This window comes from Podarcis vaucheri (genome assembly GCF_965113315.1).
Source record: "Podarcis vaucheri genome assembly, chromosome: 2".
NCBI lineage: Eukaryota > Metazoa > Chordata > Lepidosauria > Squamata > Lacertidae > Podarcis > Podarcis vaucheri.
The window spans coordinates 63,586,777-63,597,051 of record NC_138760.1 but is presented as its reverse complement, the minus strand read 5'-3'; the positions used below and the strand labels follow the sequence as shown (position 1 = coordinate 63,597,051).

At 45.3% G+C, this 10,275-nt stretch overlaps 1 protein-coding gene across 3 annotated transcripts in view; it reads left to right on the top strand.

Moving 5' to 3' along the window:
• The first annotated feature begins 5,602 nt into the window (after positions 1-5,602).
• MACROH2A1 (macroH2A.1 histone) overlaps positions 5,603-10,275 on the top strand; it is a 51,544-nt gene continuing 46,871 nt past the window's right edge. For 2 of the 3 annotated variants that reach the window (XM_082211663.1, XM_082211661.1), the window contains exon 1: positions 5,603-5,838. The gene's annotated coding sequence lies outside the window, so the exon portion shown is untranslated. Of the gene's footprint in view, positions 5,839-6,348; positions 6,598-10,275 lie in introns of those variants that run through there. The other variant, XM_082211662.1, reaches the window with a different exon arrangement.

Sequence of the window (10,275 nt, the reverse complement as noted above, 5' to 3'; positions counted from 1 at the left end):
CATGATGGACAGAAAATAACTGTACCATTTGAAAATTGGTTACTTTCAAAGAAATTGATACTGTACCTCTCTCCTAAAAATCACCCACTAAAACAGTTAAGTCATAGTTTAGCAATGCTACTTGGTGGCAGGAATCATGCTACATTTCCCCCTCCAGGGAAGCACCTTTGTACACAGGATTACAATTCACACAGTGATCCATGTATAGAAACTGGTTTTCATGCATGGATCATCTCTGATGGATTAGGGTGCAACACTACAGCAGAATTCTATTTTTGAGCAGGGAAGCGGAACCTCTTGACAGGTTTTGCCTCTTGAAAACTGCCACAGTGACACAGTTCCTGTGATAGAATGAGTTCTGTGAAATAGGCTTTAAGAGGTTACATTTATATGGCTTCACTTGCATTAGATCACTAACATCCAGTTTTGTTTTGCGATTCCCCCCAATTAAATATACATAATTTCACACATTGCAATAGTGTGGGCCTCGTCTCAAAGGTGTGGGTAGCCAGATGGTTTGGATAAAGGATTTTGTTGTCCCTACAAGGTTCCAGTGACATAGAGTAAAGATCCCAGAAACATACTCAAACTTTATTATCAAGCATTTTTATTAGAATCAGTTTTTCCATTCTTTGTAAAGAAACTTTCCAATTAAGGGACTCGGCTACATTGATGTTTGTGATTCACTTGATCACAGACTAAATACACATCACCAGGACATTCAGAAAACACTGGGAACATTACCCCCAAACTGAGGAAGTCAACAATAGTCTAATATATGGCTGAAAAAATCCAAGATCTCTAGGTCATTGAAACAATAGTAGCCTAGTGGTCTAGGGGAGGAAACCACAATACAGACTTTGACTGACTATATTTGTGCCTGGAAAAAATACTGCATGATTCAACTTTTGCAACAGAATAATCTTACAATGAGGAAATGCTGGTATGCCTGCATTTTTTATATATATATTGGTAAGTATAGGAGCAGCAGATGGAGTCCAGATGTGTTCCTAAGGCACAGGGTCTTCTCAAATGCCCACTGGGTCAGCAAAGCTCTTACTACATTCAGTGTGAATCTGTGTCTAATAAATGCAATTTGGAGAGCAATCACTGTAACAAACAAGATCACAGCTCTGTGCTATATTAATTCCATACTTCTTTCTCTTTCCAAAGAGAAATCCGACACTAAATTAAAATCAAGAACTGGCAAGGCAATCAGCAGAGGTAGATTTAGGGGAGCGCAACTGGTCTGCCCACACTGGGCGCTGAGCCGAGAGAGCGCTGCAACAGTGATGTAGAATGGAATGCAAAAATGCAGACTGGGAAGCCAAAGAGAGACCAAGAGATGTTCGATTTCTACTTGAATTCAAGGCTGCGGCTATGAGCGAAATAAGACCCTTTTGGGGTGATGATACTGCAAACCCCTCCATCATAGGCAAAGGGTGTAAATACAGTGGTACCTTGGATCTCGAACAGCTTGGCTCCCGAACAAATAGCTCCCGAATGCCGCAAACCCAGAAGTGAGTGTGCTGGTTTGCGAACGTTTTTTGGAAGCCGAACGTCCAACACGGCTTCCAATTGAGTGCAGGAAGCTCCTGCAGCCCATCAGAAGCCATGCATTGGTTTTCGAATGGATTGAGTTCAACAACCAAGGTACCACTGTATAGATAAATAAGCCATCACAGTCTCTGCTGTGCCTCATTTCCAAAAGGAAACACAAACCCTGGGTAAGCGTCTGGAACCCCTGGAATCTTGCACTGTTCAGAGACTGGGGTGGCTTACAACAATAAGTAAGACACTACAGACGGTTAATGCATGCCTAAACATAGATCTGAATGGGATTGGCACAGCCTGTGAAGATCCCTGCCTGCTGTTGCTCACTTTCTTTCAAACAGAGACATGAGGCAATGGCAGTCTGTTCCAGAGATTTATGTGGAACAGGAGTTTGTTTGTTTGTTTAAAAAATATTTTGGCGTTCCGGACATTTTTAGTTAAATTTTAAATGCCAAGTTTCTTTAAATTACAATAATTTACTATGAAAATACATGTTTTGTTGCATTTATTGATTTATTTACTTAGTTAAATGTGTGTTTAATTATTCACCATGAACATTAAAGAAGCCATTTTGCGTGATTTTCAAGTGTCCTCAAGTTCATCTCCATCCACGCCTACCCCAGAATATTTCTCTAAAAAAGCTCTGAGTCAATCCATTATTTTTCAGTAACAGCTTGCATTTCTGGTGTTCTATTTTTGATTAGTAGCATTTGTGCCTGCAGGATGATGGGTTAATTACTAAGTTGAACACGATCCCCTTCTGTTTTCAATGGTACCATCCACTGTGATCATTTCAGTTTTCTGAAGAATTATATTGCCATTCACTTTGTAGAACTGCTATTGCTTTAATTCTCTATAACAAAGTAATTGCAAATTTGTGACCTTAAGCTTATCTCCTGTTTTTAATTGCACATCATTGTACAAAACATACAAAGGTTTACAGCAATACGCTTTCTCTCCCTCAAATGAATCACAACGAACTTCTCATGAATACAAAAAAATTACTATCAGGTTGTTCTGTCTAATGTCACATGAACAATAGGCTGCTTATGCAATGGAGCTTTCCCACCTTCTTCTCCTGCCTTCACCCACCCACCCTGCACTTCTGAAAGAGCCCCCCTGAAGAGGAGGAGAACTTCAGGAAAGGCCTGCATTGTGATGCAGCAGAATGAGCGGGGTATTGCAAAGAACTGGGTGCAGGATGCACAATCAAGCAGAACTAGTAGAAGAAGCAATTATGGTATGTTGTGCCAGCTTTAAAGAGTCCTGGGCTGCTTACAGTAAGGTTAGTCAGTTTTAATAAATCATTGATCCTTAACAGCCCAACCTCACCTCACACTAACCTACAAAGTCCACTTTGCAGAAGCATTGGAAGCTACCTCTGGTCCGAACTGAATACTGCGGGATTTAATTTGAATTGTAGGATGTACTGAATAATGTACTCACAGCAAAACAACAGGAAGCTATTGTGGGATGATCAGAAGCTATTGTGGGATGATGGTTTCAGATATGATTGGCTGAAAAGAATTTCTATAAGCGCTTCTACACCAAGTGCTTCCTGTATTAATCTGGAGAGTCAATCAGTTTGTCCTTACTAGGGGCAGACTATAGCCCAAATTCAAAGTGCTAATTTTGACCTATAAAGTCCATGTGGCTCAGACCCCAATACCCCAAGGATTGCCTATCCCCATATAAACTGACCAGGACTCTGCAGTCATCATCTGAAGCCCATCTTCATGTGCTCCCTCCATGCAAGGTCTGGAAGGTGGCAACACAAAGCTGGGCCTTTTCAGTGGTGGCTTCCTGCTTGTGAAACATTCTTCCCAGGGAGGCTCCCCCAGTGCCATTGTTGCATAGCTTTAGGTACCAGGCAAAAGCATTCCTTTTCAACAGCCCTTTGGCTTTTAATTATCTGTATTTTTTGTTACAGATAGGTAGCCGTGTTGGTCTGCCATAGTCAAAATAAAAAAATTCCTTCCAGTAGCACCTTAAAGACCAACTTTGGTCTTTGTATTTTTTGTGTGGGTGTCTTATTTTAATCTAGTTTTTTTTAAAAAAAAAGAGAATTGTCCTTTAAATTTTTTTAAAAAAGTATGTACTGAATGTACTTGTTTTCTTTCTTAAAATATTGCTATTCGCTTTTATTACATTTTTATCCCACCTTTCCTCCAAGGAGCTCTGGGTGAAGAACACAATTCTCCCTCTCATTTGATCCTCACAACCACCCTGTGAAGTAGGTTAGTCTGAGAGTGGGTGACTGGCCCAAGGTTACCCTGTGAGCTTCATGGCTGACTGAGAATTTGAACTCTGCTCTCCCTGGTCCTAGTCCAACACTCTAACCACTACACCACACTGGCTCTTGGATGAGTCCAACATTTGGAGGTCCTTATTCCTGCTCTGATAGTGCAGAAAGAAGCTGCCCTGCTATACAGTGACAGTGTTTTCAATTGCTGAGCTGGCCAGAGATTGCAGGCAAGTGAGCAGTACGCCCCATTTCCTTACCTACCCTACTGGGAGACTGCAGGTGACGAGCAATTGAGGGGGAAAGATGTGGCAGCTTTTACACTCTCTCTGGGAAGGATGGTGGGGGTTTTTACCTGGAATTACCTGAGGTGGTAGTGTCCAGTACAGCATAGAGGGAGAGGGCAGGCCATGGCTGTTCCTTGCCATAGTCAGTCGTTTTCTCACTTCCTGGTAAGCAAGCATGAACAGTGCCAAGGATTAGCTGGGTCCTACTCTCACCAACGCCCAGTGGGAGATGGGAGGTGAGCAAGCAGAAGCGGCTATTCTTGGCCATAAACTGAAGTTAGGGGCGTCCAGGATTGTTGGTGGTTTTGAGTTCCAACAGGATCCCTGCAAAGTGAGGGAACTGGCATGTAAAGGGCGAAATATTATTTAAGGGCAAAGTGATGCACATTGGCTAATGGGATTGGAATTGACCAGGAAAAAAGGCTTGTAGTTCTAGCGATAAAGGTCTTCACTTGGTGTCTGAAAGCTGGATTCCATGTTAGGGATTATTAGGACATGGAATGAAAATAAAAATGTGAATAATGCTGTTACAAAAATCTATAGTGTGATCACATTTGGAATACTGTGTAGTTCTGGTTGCCTCATCTCAGAAAGGATATTGTAGAGCTGGGAAAGGTTCAGAAAAGAGCAACCAAAACCACCAAGGCGCTGGAGCAACTGTCTTGTGAGCAAAGGTTTGGGGCTTTTACGTTTAGAAAAAAAGGCGAGTAAGCAGGGCATTTTAGGCATATAAAATTAGAAGTTTTTCTCTCATGCCCATGATACTTGAACGTGGGGTGTCATCTGAATATTGGAAGATCCAGGGCGGACAAAAGAATTTCTCACAAACATGAAATTTGCTACCACAGGACGTAGCAGTGGCCACCAACATGGATACCTTGAGAAGATTAGACAAATTCACAGAGGCTGGCTAGCCACGATGGCTGTGTACTTTGCGTCAGAAGTGCTTATTACGCCCATATCATGCAAGCAGGCTTTCTATAGCCACTATGAGAACAGGGTGTTGCACTAGATGGGCCTTGGGCCTAACCCAGCAAGTGTTTTATTATGGGTCCCAGCAGGGAAAACTATATTAAGTGATGTTTCTTTCGCACTTTGTTGGACCAGCGAGTGGCGACCCCGCTGCCTCTCTCCGGACAGGCGGGGAGCGAGGCGCAGGTGCTATTCCTGCACAGAGGGGAGGGCTGCGCGCACGTCCAGTTATCCGAAGGGGGAGGACTAAGCCGGGTCTAGACACCGGCCCTGATCCGCTGCTCTTCAGCGGCCGCCTCTTAGGGACTAGCGCCTTGGGGCTCTCCCGAGGCGCCGCCGCAGCCGAGGGCGCCCACTGCGGGGAGTCGAAGCGGCGGAGGAAGAGAACGGCCGGATTCGCTGTGACCCTCCCAACTGCACGCCATTGGCTTCTCCCTGCGAGGATGGGGCGGGGGTCTCAGGGGCGCGACTGCGGAGCAAGGCCCCGCCTGTGTCCTCCTCAGCTGGCGGCAGCGGCACCGCAGGAGGAGGAGGAGGAGGCGCCGACGGCTCTCCTGCCGCGCTCCTTCCCTCACGCCGCGCGCCCCTCGGCGTGGCAGGCGGCAGGCCTGGGCGCCGATTTAAAGGAGGGGATGTGACGAGCGCTGCGCTGTGCATTGTGGGACTTCATGCACATTACAGTCGGCTTGTTCCAGTTTACACGGCGGCTGAGCGAAGTGGGGAGGGAGAGGCGCAGGGAGACATATTGCTGCCGCCGCCGCCGCTATTGCTGGGAGCCGCGCTGTAAGTGATTGACTGACGCCCCCTTCCTTTGCCAGGGACCCTGTCCTGCGCTCGTTGTTTGAGCACAATGCGATTTCCCTGCCAGCCGCTTGCCCTGTTCGCTTTGGGGAGGTGGGGTTGGGATCGAGCGGATCGTCCCCCTGTCTCCCTTTCTCTCTGTGTCGTATTGCAACACTTGCAGCAGCTGGAGGTGGTCCTTTGGGGCAGACACCTGCCTTGGGTGCGGGCGTATCTTGCAATCCTGTGAAGCTCCCGACAGGTTCCAGGAGGGCGTTACTGCTGCTGGTGGTGTTATTGTTGTTTCTGGTATTGTTATTAACCGAGGCTCCTGTGATTCCATGATTCTTTGCAATCTGGGGGGATGTAGGCGAAAAGGGATTTCCTCCGATCCGAATCCGGAGCGGAACCGAGGGGGTTAAAGGAGAGCGGAGAGACTTCCCTGCGCCCTTAAGGAAACCAGGAAATAAAACTCTCCTCTGCGCGGTGTCGTGGGGGTTTTCTTGCTCCGATTTCATTCTGGGCTAGGGAATCCGGATTTCGGGAGTCGATTGTGGCCCTCGGATTCCAAGAATACGCGATCGTTTGCACAAGGGTGTTAGATCATGCGAGGCTGGACTCCTGCCCCAGCCACCCACCCACCCACCTCCTTTTCTTTCCCCTCAATTTTTCTCCTTCCTCCTCCTCGGGTCATTGAGCACGAGAAGATAATGCACAGAGACTGCAAGCTGAATATCTAGGAAGCTGCAGAGGACATATTTGGTACGTTTCACTTTCACATGACATGTCCCAAAGTTGCTTGTTTGCAAATGGAGAAGCGCTAAACCCAAAGACGCACACACACCCAAAAAGAGAAAGGCTGCTTAGAACAAAGTGGGAGAAAATAGTGGAAGGGGCACTGCGCAGGGTATTTTATCCAGAGCCTGTGATTGTTGTGCCTGCTGCAATGTGACCTGGTCCTGGAAGTGTGGCATGGGAGTGGTTGCTCCCTGCAGCAGAGGGCTGCCAGAAACATGGGTGATCAATCCACCCAGTTCAGTGTTGCCTACACTGACTGACAGCAGCTATCCAGGGTTCCATGCACAAGGCTTTTCACTAGAGATTGAGCCCTGGAACATTTGCCAGCCAAGCAGGTACTCTACCACTGAACTACAGCCCCCTCCCATAGGTATTTTAAAGAGCAGAATACATGACAAAAAAAGAACAAACCCAATGCACTTTGAGATACAAGCTGCTCAAACTGACCTCATCCTGTGGACTTCATTCTGTTGCAAGGCCCTTGTTGCATACTCTCTTATTCGAGGACTGCTTTTGAGTAAAAGTATGACAATGCAGGTTTGCAAGCTGCATCACTTTTCTTGTGTGCTAGCATTTAATTTGTGGATCTCACCGTGTTTCTTTCTCTGTAATGCAAATAAATATTTAAACTTTACTAGCTGGGTGGCATACGCTGTCATTTGACGCTTGTGGATGTGGGGGCCAAATTATGACCTTGGCTTATATCGGAAATGACTCCGTCTATCCCCTTGTCTATAGAGCTTTGAGTTTCAGAGCATATTCAAATTGTGTTGTCTGTCATGATTTCACATTTTCCTCATCTGACCCAAGTGTTCATGCTTGGATTATGCAATTGTCACTTAGCAACAGGTGTGTAGGGATTGCTCCAGTTCATGTGCTTTCCCCCTCTTGTTTCTCTGGGACTGAAAAAAAAAATAAACCAAAAGGCAAATCTGTAATTAGAGAAAGAACACCTGAGTGTAAAGGAGGAGATATATTTAAGCAAATACTATATTCAACTGCAGGTGTCTTGTATCCATATATTGTTTATGGGGCTAGTCATCGCTGAAGTAAAACAATACATGAATTAATTCAACTCAAGGATTCAGTGTAATTTACATGTGACATATTTGCTTTCTGCATTGCTTTTGACATTTTTTTTTAAGATTTCAGTTTGTTTTCTTGTTCTGAACTTAGCTGGATAGGGGAAGTAAAGGAAACATAGCAATGCTCTCAGTTTCTATATTATCTGTAAAGATTGAATATGCCACTCTGTGTTTGGCTTAATACACATGTGGGCTAATTCTACTCCAGATTTACACCAGTGTTACTGAGAACATAATTTGAACCAGTGACATTAAACACTGAAAAATGTAGCTCAGGGGTTCGTAACTTGAGCACAAAATGATGCATGCACTATTGATTAGAAAATATATCAAACATTTATGGAGTCATAGGACTATAGTGTGCACTTTGGGAACTCTTCCAATGTCATAAAATAAATTCTGTTGCACAAAAGAGAGTTCTTGGAAATAAAAGGAGCACTCCATTATAGTAAGTAAAGAGGATGTAGACTTCTGCGGAACTATAAAAAAACATGAGTGCTTCTAACCTTAATAACAACATTATGGGAATTTTTTCCAAGTTGCATAATTCCTTCTGATTACAATTTATTTTATTTTATTAGGGGGGGAGAAACTTGGGCAGGCGTGGGTGTCCTCCAGATATTGTTGGACTACAACTCCCATCATTTGGTCCATGAGCAAATGGGAAAGTCCAGGTACCCTAACTCTTTTCTTTAACTGAGGGGCAGAGAACCTGGCCTCTCAGGGCGCCAAATCTGATAGCTGAGCAGGATGCCCACCTGTCAATTACATGATGTCACAGTGACATTAGCAAAGAGCCCAGTGTGCTGTTTTGAAGTGCCATTCATCAGCAGACTCGAAGCCACTGCCTATCAGCTGATAGGCAGTAACTTCATACTTGCTTTCTGCAGGGATGGGTTGTGCAGTTGAATTCCCCTCAGTTCCCCACAGGGAACTTAGTCATGTCAGGCGTGATGCTGGTAGGTGTTGTTTCATGGAAATGGCATCATGGGACAAATTGGGGCCCTGGTTGAGGCAGATTTGGCATGCAGGCCAGAGGTTGCCCATCCTGACTTTAATTGAACATGCTTTGGTTCTAGAATACACATCTGTGTAGCACAAAGCTACCCTCCTCAGGCTATTTGCAGCCAAAGTACAGTTGTATTGGCAAGTTCATATCCCTACAGACTGGGACAGCAAACAGAGGAAGCACAGAGATTGGGCGCAGTGGGGTAGGATAGGAGAGAGCAGCTACATTATGCATGTTCAGGTTGAATAGCCTTCCCATATGAAGAGGGTGGATACAGATCAGGTTCTCCACTCCTTGGTCAAATAGAAGAGTTAAGGGTACTTGCCAATTTGCTCTTGAACCAAAAAGCACAGAAATTTTAAGTCAAGCTTCCTGCTGTAATTTACATGCCATGGAAGCAGGAAATTAATGTACACCCTCGTTGTATATTGTGCGTCTTCGCACAGTGTATAAGCAAGCATGCAAATATTAACTTTGAACCAAAATGAACTTTTATCTGGCTCTGTAATAAATGAGGAGCTGTTGCAAAGCACTGACAGTACAGATTCAAAAAATGGCAGATTCAAGGTCAGCTGTAGGACTGCTCACAAGAAAACCTCTCCAGTTTTAAGTAAATGCAGCAAGAGGAAGAAAGGCAGCCTCTTTTAGTCCTGCCCCTGATGCTGCTACACCCAGTGGCCCATGCCCCTTTGGCAACTGCATGTGCAGCATACACCCTAGAGGGGTCCTTTGCACTTGGACAGATGCTATATGTGAGGCCGCCAGTGGGTGTGTTGTGAGTCAGGCTAGTGAGGCAGTCCCTCTTGCACTTCACACGTTGACTGAACATGTGGGAGCTTTTCCTTTGAACAGCCCCTTTGGGCTAAAATTGTAGCCACAAACAGGAGAAATTTGCCTGCTGAGGGAGCGAATGGTCATCTACTGCATCTCAGTAGCCATTTTGTACTGATTATTTTCTATGCTGAGTTTTCCATGCCAAGTTGGGAGGAATCTTCTTGATTTTAATAGATAGAATGTCCAGGGTTTGTTCCCTTAACTATATCCTTCATGTGCAGTCTCCATAAAATAGCACTGTGGTGTAAGCCAAAACTGGCAGAAGGAGAAAAAGAGCAGTATCCAAAGTTTGCCTACTACAGTCCCGGCTAGCCAGGCCAGGCCTTTTCGAAGCTGTGTTTAACTATAGTGCAGGGCCAGTGTTGCTATCCCTGTTCTGTCCCTGCCTTCGGGAAGTTCAGGGAATGGAGAGGTGGGTAAGTGCCAACCGGAGCATAGGGGGCTATGGAACACAGTATGAGAGAGGCAATTTTTATTGTGCATATTTATTTCGGCAAGCTATAGAGTCATACCTTGGGATAAATACACTTCAGGTTGAGCGCTTTCGGTTTGCGCTCCACAGCAACCCGGAAGTAACGGAGCGCATTACTTCTGGGTTTCGCCGCTCGCGCATGCGCAGAGGTTCAAAATGATGTCACGTGCATGCTCGGAAGCGGCAAAAATGACCCGCAGATGCGCTGTCGCGTCTTACGTTCTGTTCAGGATGCGAACAGG